Genomic DNA, 12051 nt, shown 5'->3' on the forward strand with positions numbered 1-12051 from the left:
AGAGCCAGAAACCAGAGATTACACTGTGCTCTGAATGTACCACTGATCCAAATCCCAGTAATTGGGGATTGCAGGATGAGCAACATGGAATTTTGGTATTCCGATACTGTGTAGAAAAGACATTTAGATCAGTGGTTCTCAATCGGTTGGTCACAACTCAAAAATTGTTACAAGTCTGCTATAATTGTTAATGGCCGTTCAAACCTAACACATTTCTGTGTCCATCTGCACACTTTTTACATTGTTTTTCCATGTAAACATGCTAGACTGACATCTTTGACCATTGGGCAGTGTTTTTCCAGCATCTAGTGCAGGAACACTGTTTTTTAGATACCATATCAGGTAAAGAATGTTAGCGGAGATCAGCAGTTACAGAAATACTCAAACCAGCCCACCTGGTACCAACAATCATCCATGCGATTATCTAATCAGCCAATTGCGCGGCAGCAGTGCGTGGCATAAAATCATGCAGATACGTGTCAGGAGCTTCAGTTAATGTTCACATCAGTGATCAGAATAGGGGGGAAAAAAAATTATCTCAGTGATTTGGCCCGTGGCATTATTGTTGGTGCCAGATGGGGTGGTTTGAGTATTTCTGTAACTGCTGATCTCCTGAGATTTTCACACACAACAGTCTCTAGAATTTATTCCGAATGGTGCCAAAAACAAAAAACATCCAGTGAGGGGCAGTTCTGTGGACGGAAATGCCTTGTTGATGAGAGGGGTCAACAGAGAATGTTCAGACTGGCTTGAACTGACAAAGTCTATGGTAACTCAGATAACCGCTCTGTACAATTGTGGTGAGAAGAATAACATTCTGAGATGCGGGTTGGCGCTGTTTTGGCAGCACGAGGGGGACATATACAATATTAGGCAGGTGGTTTTATTGTTGTGGCTGATCGTGTATGACCACATGCAAATGGAGCTCCAGGCCAAGGACGGAGGTCTGTGATGGCTGTCTGTGTGTGATGAGGTGCACATGAAGCCCACTGTATTTTCTCTGCACTGGCATAAATCTGTCACTGCTCCTCAAAGGTAAAACCATTTCCATTTATAGCACAGGTTTTGTGTGCTCTCAATTCCTGAAAACACTAAGCCAAACACTTCTTGAAGTCATCTTGAAGACATTGACCACCTGAACTCAAATCTCTGGAAAACTGAACTCAGGCCTGCTAAATGTAATTTACCCAAGAAGGATATGTTCCAGAATGAAAACCCTTTGTTGGTCATGGAACAAAATTCCTATCTACCTATAAGTTGTCTATTATTTTAGGGCTATGAATACAGTAGGTCTGGAACAGCATCCTTATGATCCAAAAAGTGCTCTCTGAAGTTAGGTGTAGGGTGGGATTTGGACGAATCATTGATGTGCCTATTGATGAGTCTTTGTCTTTTTAAACATATTCTCAACACAACTTTGGTAAAGTGCGAGCAGAAGGGTTAATTAAAGAGGGTCACGCACTGGACACGTCTGGTAGACGACACGGCACATTCTAAAACTCAAAACAATTATTTTCTATGAAGGTACATTCACAGCGCAGGCTCGCCATCTCCGGAAGCTGTTAAAAATTCTGCTGAGCCACGGAGCTCAACTTGCATAGTTTTCCATTAAATTCAACCCACATTATTATTAATGGACATAGATTATTTACTCTAGCCATTTCTGGGTAATATATTGTGTATACATATCTTTAATAAAGCCTACACAATGTATTTTCATTTATAAGTATGCATTTTTGTGGTTTGACAGCTTGAATGAAATACCTTTTCAATGCTACATACAGGGAAATTGCATAATAAATGTCGCTATTTCTAATTGTTCAGTTTGCACTAGTGCCCAACCGATATATCAGTAGGCCGATATTTTACCGATATGTGCAGATATGAAAACTTTTTTCAGAACATATAATGCAGAAAACAATGCTTTAGAATTGGTGTCATTACGTAGTTTGTCCAGCAGAGTGCGCGGTCTCTTCTCGGTAAGCTGCTAACTAGTTTGTGAAATACATACTGGAAAGTTATTAAACAAATGTAAAAAAATGTCCCTTTTCAATATAACTAATATAACGTTAACCCTGTCCCTGACAACCGTCACTCATGTCTGTTTGCTGTTAGCCAGCTATAGTTTGTCAGTGCAGTAAGTAATGTAGCAGATTGAAAGTTTAACATCAGAGCATTTGCAGCTTAGTAGACAATGGTGCGGTGGTGGATTGTGTCTGTTGAGGGTTGATTTCACGCTACATTGTTACCTAGTTGGTGAGATGCAATGCTGGTCCATCTTTTACTCTCCGTGACAAAGAGCTTATAGCTAACTAGCTAATCAGCTGAGTGGAATCTAATGTGTAAACGTATTCACCAAACTGTGTGATATTTAAAAGTCTAGTTTTCCACCGTTGAAAGTTTCCCCTGAACTTGTATAGCAGAATACGGTGTAACACCACTGCCACTGTTTATCCCTTGACTCGGCAGTATTAATATAGTCAGCATTTGACTGATACTAAACATTACTGATGTTTATTTAGCTATTTATTTGATTTGAATTTATTCTTTATTTTAATGGTCAGCATTTGACTGATACTAAACAGTATTATGTTTATTTATCTATTTATTTGATTTGAATTTATTCTTTATTTTACTGGTCAGCAGCTGACTGACACTAAACTGTACTGATGTTTATTTAGCTATTTATTTTATTTGAATTTATTCTTTATTAAAATGGTCAGCAACTGACTGATACTAAACTGTACTGATGTTTATTTAGCTATTTATTTTATTTTAATTTATTCTTTATTTTAATGGTCAGCATTTGACTGATACTAAACAGTACTGATGTTTATTTAGCTATTTATTTGATTTGAATGTATTCTTTATTTTAATGGTCAGCAACTGACTGATACTAAACAGTACTGATGTTTATTTAGCTATTTATTTTATTTGAATTTATTCTTTATTAAAATGGTCAACAACTGACTGATACTGAACATACAGTTTTTTTAAGCTATTTATTGTATTTTTATTATTTATTTTCTCAGGGTTCATTTCTGGAATTTGTTGACAATGTATAATAATAATGTAAAATATTCTTTGATAAAAATATTTGTTTAAGAGAGCAGCCTTCTGAGTACCTTTGCATAGTCATATCGGTGCAAAATCGGTGAACAATCCACATAGAAAAGGTCTGTTTTCATTCCAGCTCAAAAATTAACAATATCGGCCACCATATCGGTAATCAGTGAATTTCCCCCCTCTAAAATCGGTATCGGTCTCAAAAATCCCATATCGGTCGGGCTCTAGTTTGCAGTTACACCAGTTTCATACACTAACCTGTTAACTTATCAAAATCACTTTGATTCTTGAAGAAGTAAAAAACCCCTTGTAACTTTGGACTGCCATCAGCTCGTAATGTCTATGATGCCTTGTTCATGCCACAACCAACTTCAGTAAACGTTATGTCGCTCCCTTCTTGTCTCCCAAAAATATTAAATCAGACTACATTGAATGGAATGCAACTGGTAGTGAACTGAAAGCACACAAAATCAGGCTTCTAATTTAAATGTTGGCTGATGTTAATATATTGATCCCTTAAACATGTATCAATATAATAACGTGCCGATCAATAATCGATATATACATTTTTTATTACATCCCTATTATTTACACCCAATGTTGCATCAAACCAGTATGTCTTTCTTTCTTCTGTGGAACGCAAAAGGAAAAGGAAAGTCTTTACACAGTTTTTTGCTAAAATGAATGTGAATAGTGACTTCGGGTTCTCAAGCCTCAAAAAGGAAAGAAAGACACCATAAAGCAGCAGTAAAAGTAGATGAGATGTAGATGATATGACTATTCGTCAACCAAATCATGTATGGCGACTATGGTGCAGGTTGGACGTCAATCACTTCAAACCTAATTAGTGGTCTGTTCATCTACAACTCAAAAGCAATTCACTGCTACGACTGCCCAACACAATGTCAACTAATAAGAAAACAAAACAGTTTAAACAGTTAAAAATTAGTGTCCATCTCTTATTTTAAAGCTTAGAGAAAGAGCAAACTCTCAATAAGACCTTGGGAAGTTAATGCAGGAGAGTATTGCAAGTGAAACTTATTGACACTTGAAGTCTGTGAAGGTGGTGATGTAAGCGTGGCCCGTGGCTATGTTGGAGAGGTGGGGTTAATGACAGATGAGAGAGACAAGTGTGAAAGACAAGAGCACTCGTGACAGACCAGAGCTGACATATACTGCCAGTGGGCCTGACATCATAGTGACATTCTGAAGACACGCAAGCGCGCGCGTGTGTGTGTGTGTGTGTGTGTGTGTGTGTGTGTGTGATATTTTTCAGAGACAGAAAATCACATTTCACAGCAATGAAATGACACAGAATGCAAACACAAATACTTGAATAAATAATCCAGAGTGCAACAACACAGAAAACCAAAATATATGGAAAATATATATATTTTTTTTACCAGGATACAACGACAAGCAAAAATAAGGGTACAAGCAAGAACACATAAACACACACACACAATTAAGCTGTTAGCATTATACAGTACACCAGGCCCAGATGATAACAAACAAGAACAATTCCAACAGGAACATCAACTCTGTCCGTGAGTAGTTAGCTCTACCTTTGTAATCAATGAGCAGCCAAGTATACACAAACACACACACACATCTGGATAAAGACATTAAAGTGGCACTGCTAAGCATGGGCATATTAAAGCATGCAACTCCAGGGGGAAAGGAGACCTTGTTTTAATGACCACATTAACCCGATTCATTAAGCTTGTCTGCGGTTAAAAACACACACATAAACACACACTCTACTCTTTAACCTAAACACTGACAGCTTCGTTACATGACAAATGACTCCAGATTTTCAAGTCAAGGGACCAGGGCAACAATAATACCTAATGTCTGATCCAAAACACATATGTGCAAACAGAAACACACACACAAACACGGCACTTAGTCTTAGTCTTCATATTTATTTAGAGAATTACATCCAGAACTTCCTCAGTGTCTAAGTAAACAAGGGACAATGGGACACAGACAGCTTCCAAATAAAGATTCTCAATTCCGACTGACAAAGCTGCTGGCCATTGCTAAACAAAGAGCCTGCACTCAAAAAGGCCATGACAATTTGTTGCAGTTAGACAAATACAGATGGCCAAAACTAGTACACAAAAATCCATGCCTGTGTGCCATCGGGATGGGGATCTGAACAAAAATCATTACAATGCCAAAGGGTAGGAGATAGTGTATGTGTTTGTTTATAGCAATGTTGTACACTCTTAGTAAAAAAGGTTGTTTGGGGTTCTATATAGAACCCTAGGGTGCTTTACTCAGCTCCAAAGAACCCTTTATGCCAAAAAGGTTCTTTGGGTTGACAATTACGTAATGCGAGTATGCATGTTGAAAGTATGTATGTGTGTGCATAAATATTGAACGTTTTGTTTATAAAATTTTGAACACTACACAACATTACTTCTGCATTTTCATTTCATACTGCAGAAAAAACAAAATGTTTATGATGTACTTCTTTGTGATTGATTAGAAAAGAATAAATTACAGATGATCAGATTCAATGCCCTTCCTCTTTTAGACGGCAGGTTTATTGCTGGTTACGTATGTAACCGTGGTTCTGAAATTCCAGATGACCACCAGAGATGGTGTTACAGTAATGGATGATCGCAGCGCCAGCCAGATAGTCGGGGGGAAAAAAAGTATACCAACAAAGTCACACAGTGACGTAAACCAAGCTGAGGGAATATAAGCCACTGCAGCTTGGCACCAAGCCTCAGAATGTTGTTGCACAATCTGAGTGACCAGGAACACTGGTGGTCATCCGGAATTGACAGAACCATGGTTGCATATGTAACCAGCATTCTGATACATTCCTCCTACCGCCAGAGATGATTACAGTAATGAATGACCAATACCAACAAAGTCACGAGGAATTGAGTCACCAGACAGCAGGGGCTATCACCAGAGAACAGCCAAGCCCACATCATGGTATGAGGCAACATTGACATTGTAGAATCTTGTGAAAGTGCATGGGGAGAACCAGGTGGCCACAGCACAGATGTCAACGAGGGAAACACCCCTGAAGGCAGCCAATGAAGAAGAGATTGCCCTGGTGGAGTGGCAAGTAACTGTTCAGGCAAGGGTCGTTGAGCCTTCTTGTATGCCATGGCAATAATCTCCACGGCAAGTAACTGTCTCAGGCAAGGGTTGTTGAGCCTTCTTGTATGCCATGGTGTTAACCACCACAACCCACTGTGAAAGCCTGTTTGGCTAGAGGGACACCTTTTTTAAGGCCCCCAAAACAGACAAACAACTGATCAGATTGTCTCCACCGCACAGTAGTCTCTACATAACATCTCAAAGCCTGCACAGGGCACAAGGCAAGAAAACGCCCATCATCATTGGAATCAAGCGCTGTTGGTTGGAAAGAACACAGCTCAATGGACTGATTAATGAACTGGTGCAGGAGCACCTTAGGAAGGAAGGTCGGGTTTGGCAGAGGGTAACACCAGTGCCTTCCAGTTAACATCCCATGCAGGACTGACTCATGGACAAGGCATGAAGCTCGCTAACCCTCTTAGTGGAAGCAACGGCCAGGAGGAAGGCCACTTTCAAAGACTTCCACTTAAGGTCTGCATTCACCAGTGGTTCAAAGGGAGGTAGACAAAGAGATTCCAAGAGCAAAGGTAAGTCCCACACTGGGGAATGTGGAGTGCAAGCAGGATTAAGATGTCTTGCACCCTTAAGATGATGCCCCATCACTCTCCAAAAGACCTTGTATGAAACTCAAAAGTGCTGTAACTGTGCAATGCACAGGGTCAAGATCATGACTCTCAAACCAAGAACAGAAAAACTTCCAGCGATAGGCATAAAGCAGTCGTGTAGAAGTAGCCCTCCCATTGGGAACAGTGTGAACAACTGAGGGCTCACAGTTTGTTAGAAGGGAGTCATCCTAAAGGTCAAAAACATAACTGCAGATGGGCCGGTTCTGGGTGCCAAATACAGAGGGCACAACCCACTGTGGTTTGCCCAGAAGAAGATGTCCAGTCCGTTGGGACAAGACACACTTTTGCACAGCTGGCCGGATTGTCTCCTGTATGCCTTTCCCCCGATTCCTCTATTGTGGAAGGTGCTTCACAGAGTTGCTCAGGGAAGACACAGGGTGCTTCTGGTAGCACCAAGGTGGCTGTCCAGACTGTGGTTACTCCTACTTATAACTCTATTAGTGGGCAGGAAGGACCTGTTATCCAAGCTGGGCAACAGTGTGTCTTGTCCCAACAGACTGGATGTCTTTGTCTGGGCAAACCACATTGGGCAGTGGGTTGTGCTCTCCGAAGCAAAGAGGACCACCTCCGCTGTACCAAACTCCTGTCAAATCCCCTGGACTACATTTGGGTGAAGCCTCCATTCCTCTGGATGTAACCAGTTCCTGGACAGAGAATCTGTAGCCTGATTGGCTACCCTCGGCAGGTGGACAGCCCTCAATGATGTGAAGCGGGCAAGCGAACAGGTGAGAATGATGTGAGTGAGCCTTAATACGCTCCTCGACTTCGTGCTCCCTTGATGGTTCAGATTAAAAAAAGTATTGTCTGAACGCACAAGCACATGATGACTCGACAGCACTGGAGAGAATTACTTCAAGGCCAGAAAAACTGCACGCATATCCAGAAGGTGGATGTGGTCCATAGAATGGGCTTCTGACCACTGGCCACTGATGCCTCTGTGGTTTTAAAATGCACCCTAACCCATGAGGAATGCTTTGGTTGTTACCACCTCCCAACAGGAGGGAACAACGCCTAATGGAACGCCCACTACCAAAAAGTCCAGGGAAGTCCACTGCTGAAGGGCATATGTGCAGAGGTGAAACACCACAATCAGTCGATGACGATGACGGGTTGGATCCAGCCGAAGGCTGTTGTTCCACACCTGCAGGGGGCATAGGTGAAGCAGCCCCATGGGAATCATGGAAGTGGCTGCCATCAACATCCCGATCAGTCTCAGTAATACCCCATACTGAAGGGTTGTGCCCAGATGAAATTGAGCAAAAAGCTTCATTATGTCTGCTGTCCGGGACTGAGAAAGAGAGGCAAGCATTGTGACAGAATTGATTGTCATACCGATGAACATGATGGACTGTGCCAGAGAAAGAGTGCTTTTTTCTGTTCACTGAGAGACCCAACCTGGCAACATGAGCCAGCAACTGCTGAGTGTTGTGCATGGCTTGAATTCTCGTCTGAGCACATAAGAGCCAGTCGTCCAGATAGGGTAAAATCCGTCACCCTTCGGACTACAGGGGTGATAGGGCAGCTTTCACATATCTTGTAAATACTCGAGAGGCCAGAGAAAGGCCGAATGGCAGAACCTTGAACTGATATGCTTGGTTTTCTGAAATTGAAGCATAGGAACTTCCTGTGATGCACAGCAATCGGAACGTGAAAGTATGCATCTGTCAGGTCGATACTCGTAAACCAATCTCCCTCTGTCACCGACTGAAGAACGTCGGTCATGCACAACATGTGAAAAGGGAGCCTCTATAAGAGTCTGGTGAGTCTCTTTAAATCTAAGATTGGACGGAAACTTCTGTCTCAATTTGGGACAAGGATGTAGGTTGAGTAAAAACCATCCCTTTGAACTAGAGGATGAACTTTCTGTATTGCTCTCTTCTCTAACAAGGAAACAATTTCTTGAGAGAGAACTGCTAAACAGACTGAGTTTACCACCACAGTTTGAATGAGTCCCGAAAACTTCGGAGGCTGGCATCGGAACTAAAGAGAATAACCTTTTGTTACAGTCGCCAAGACCCAAGGGTCTGATACTGTGTCTCTCCAGTAACTTAGATGATGAGCTAAGAAGCATCCGACTACCGGCCAGAATACTTCAAGCCTTGAAAGTCCAGCCTTTTGAAGTTGTGGGGGCACTGACATGGTTCTCCTGGAGTATGGAGGGAAGTGGGGCTTCCCTGGGTATGACACATTTAGAAATCGTCAGAGCCACGAAATCTCTGCTTGGTGAGAGGTCAGTTGGTGGCAATTTGATGGGAGAGTGGCTGTGTAGGCGTGTAACAATGATGAGCAGGCATAGTTGGCACCCTGAAATTTTGGGCATGATGCACCTGTGTTAGTTGCTGGGTGGTCACGGACAGCTTTACAAAACTTCAGAGATGTTCGGACCAAAAAGATGTCCGGGAACAATGGGTAGGCCCCTCAAGGTCTTTTTGAAGTCCTCTGGTAATCTGGCCTGAGCGAGCCATACCTGCCGGTAAGCTGTTAGAAGCACTGCAGTGAGAGAGCCCAGTTCTCATGTCACGTGACACATGGTCAGCAAGGCTGTCTGCAAGAACTGTGGGACAGAGGGGTCCACTTCAACAGACTCTAAAGAGCTAGTGGCTACAAGGATCAGTTGGCAGATAGTGTTTTTGGCGCGAGTGATATAGGAAACTTTCTTGAGAAATGAATCCGTGTGGCCACACTGGGCACTAGGGCACCAGACGTTCCCTTGCAATGCTTCATCCGGAGACACCTCTAAGGCGGCAACTGGCTGTTCAACTTCTGGCACATTTTGCACCCCGATGGACTCCACTTCAGCCATAGAAGTTAAGGTACATGCACTTTTGGATCACCTCTTGGCCAACCTTGATCCTTTCAGGGTGCTAGAAAATTCTGCCACAAAGTCTTTACATGCAGGCATAATAAAAATATCTGTAGGTAGAGACTTGCGAAAGAACACATTGGACTGAACAGGACAGACAGGGTGCTCATCAAGTCCAAGACGAGCTACTGCAATCTGAAGCACGGTCAATGTGTCCCACCGGAGGTGGAACAGACCCTGATGAATGGCATGAGCCTCCAGAGCCACCAAAGTCGGACCCAGCTGGCACATCCTGCAGATCATCAAACCTGGCAGTTTCAGAGCCAAGGTGCTGCTGAAATTGGGTATTAGAAGTACACATGGACATAGTGTCACGGTGGGAGCTATGAGGAATATAAGGAGAGGCAGTATCCTCTTCGTTTGATAAATGTGATTGAGCATCTTCAGTGGAGCCCGTAGTAGCTGTAGAGACCAAGCCTACTGATTGAAGGGACTGCAGGAGTCATTTCATCTCCACCATATCTGAGAAATGGCCAGGAACCTTTTTTGACAACAGATGCTCTGCCAAAAGACTGCCTTTAGAAGTGGATCTTTTCTTAGCTGTAGGTGTGTCAGCAGCTGCAGAGGCACAGGGCTTTTGAGGTCTCTGCTGTGAAAACGGTTCCGGTTCTAAAAGATTACCTTCCCGGTTGCGGTCCAGATCAGCCAAACGCAACTGTCTCTCAGACAAAGGCAGCAAGCTACAGTGTGGGCACGGATCCATAAGCGCTTCACGTAGGTGTTGAAGTCCCAAGCATGATGGGCAGCAATCATGCCCATCATCAGGAAGGAGCTCATTAGGGCACAGTCTACAATTCAGGGGATAGGCAGGAGAAATTGAGCTGTAAGCCATTTCGACTGTCAAGCAGCCGTTCAGATAGAACCGCAAGGAGTGATTGCTATATGCAAATGCCTCACAACCTCTGGATGAACTGCGAGGATCTGTGGAGGAAGGATACCAGAGTGACAGTACCGCATAACTGGCTCAATCACACCCATGGATAGGACCGACAGGCATAAAGAGAGACAAATAAACACACAAAATTAGCAGAAAAAAATTGCAATAAATGCGAACATGGCAGCTCGAGTCCAACGGCTCATTAATTCAACAGATAGTAATACACTAACAAAGAAACGGGCTAAAGGGGAACCTAGCCCGAAGCGCAGAAAAAGCGAAAGAGGCTGGGTGCTGAGCTGCAGTGGCTTATATTCCCTCAGATCGGCTTACGACACTACGTGACTTAATTGGTATACTTTTTTTTTTCAACCTATCTGGCTGGCACTGTGGTCATCCATTACTGTAACACCGTCTCTGGCAGTCAGGAGGAATGTAACAGAACTTAGTATTAATATACAATCTATGGTACAGTCTCACATTTGAATCACTAAAATCTCTGTTGTGGTTTGACTAGTAATCCTGATACCAGGTTATGTTATCATTTAATTTTCTTTGCATCTAGAAAACATGGTAAAAATGACCTGGAGTACATCACAGCTTTCAATTAAGCCAACTGCACTGATATAAAGAGATTAATCAAGCTCTGTTCAAGAGTGTGAATATGTCAAATGTCCAAAGTCAGAGAGAGGAACTGATGGAAATGTTTCAATTTCTCAACTTGTATTTGGTGTTTGTAGTTTTATTGTCATGTACAAAATATGATAAAAAAATAAAAATAAAAAAAAAACATTATTAAGATACCATAATAATTTAACATGGGTTTTAACAAAGACCTTCACCTAACTCAAAGAGAACTTCTGAAGTTCTGGACATCAACCTCATCAGAGCTATGACAAGTTGAAGTCAAAGGGGACATCTGACTTCAAAACAATGACATAAACAATGTCATAAAAGGTACATATTTTTCTTTTATTTCTCATTATTTTGCATTGTATAAAGGTTTTTATGATACTAAATAATGGTTAATTTCTGTTTGCAGTGGCTCTGGAGTGCAGCATTACTAGTTTGACCATCTTCAAAAAACACAACACTCCTATTCATGTACGTTTTAAGATGCAATTTAGAGAGATACCAATTTCTTTGTTTTTAATTACTCTGCATACCGACAGCAGGCATATTAAATGTTTCACATACAGGGATCAGCACATCCATCCTAAACCTGATCTTTCATAATGTTGTCCAGACCCCTCAGAGAGTCAGCATCAAACTGATGACATGGATATGGCTAAGTGAAGTGAAGTTTTGTTTAATTTGTTGTATCTAAATGACCTCATTCAGTTTGTCAGATCAGTGGCAACAAAATGATTCTGTATCTGCCACAATGATAACATTGTTTAATAGGTCATTTGTTTTAATTTATTTTTACTTGTTTATTAATCTTATGGTTATAATGTTAACTTATAGTTAATATTAAAGGATTTTGTGTTAATGTTTAT

General features: G+C 41.8%; 1 protein-coding gene across 4 annotated transcripts in view; it reads right to left on the reverse strand.

The window, feature by feature from the left end:
- The window catches only part of LOC127410350 (NBAS subunit of NRZ tethering complex-like), a 288769-nt gene that overhangs the window by 59233 nt on the left and 217485 nt on the right, over positions 1-12051 (reverse strand). The window lies entirely within an intron of this gene.

The sequence above is a fragment of the Myxocyprinus asiaticus genome, chromosome 19 (assembly GCF_019703515.2).
Source record: "Myxocyprinus asiaticus isolate MX2 ecotype Aquarium Trade chromosome 19, UBuf_Myxa_2, whole genome shotgun sequence".
Lineage (NCBI taxonomy): Eukaryota > Metazoa > Chordata > Actinopteri > Cypriniformes > Catostomidae > Myxocyprinus > Myxocyprinus asiaticus.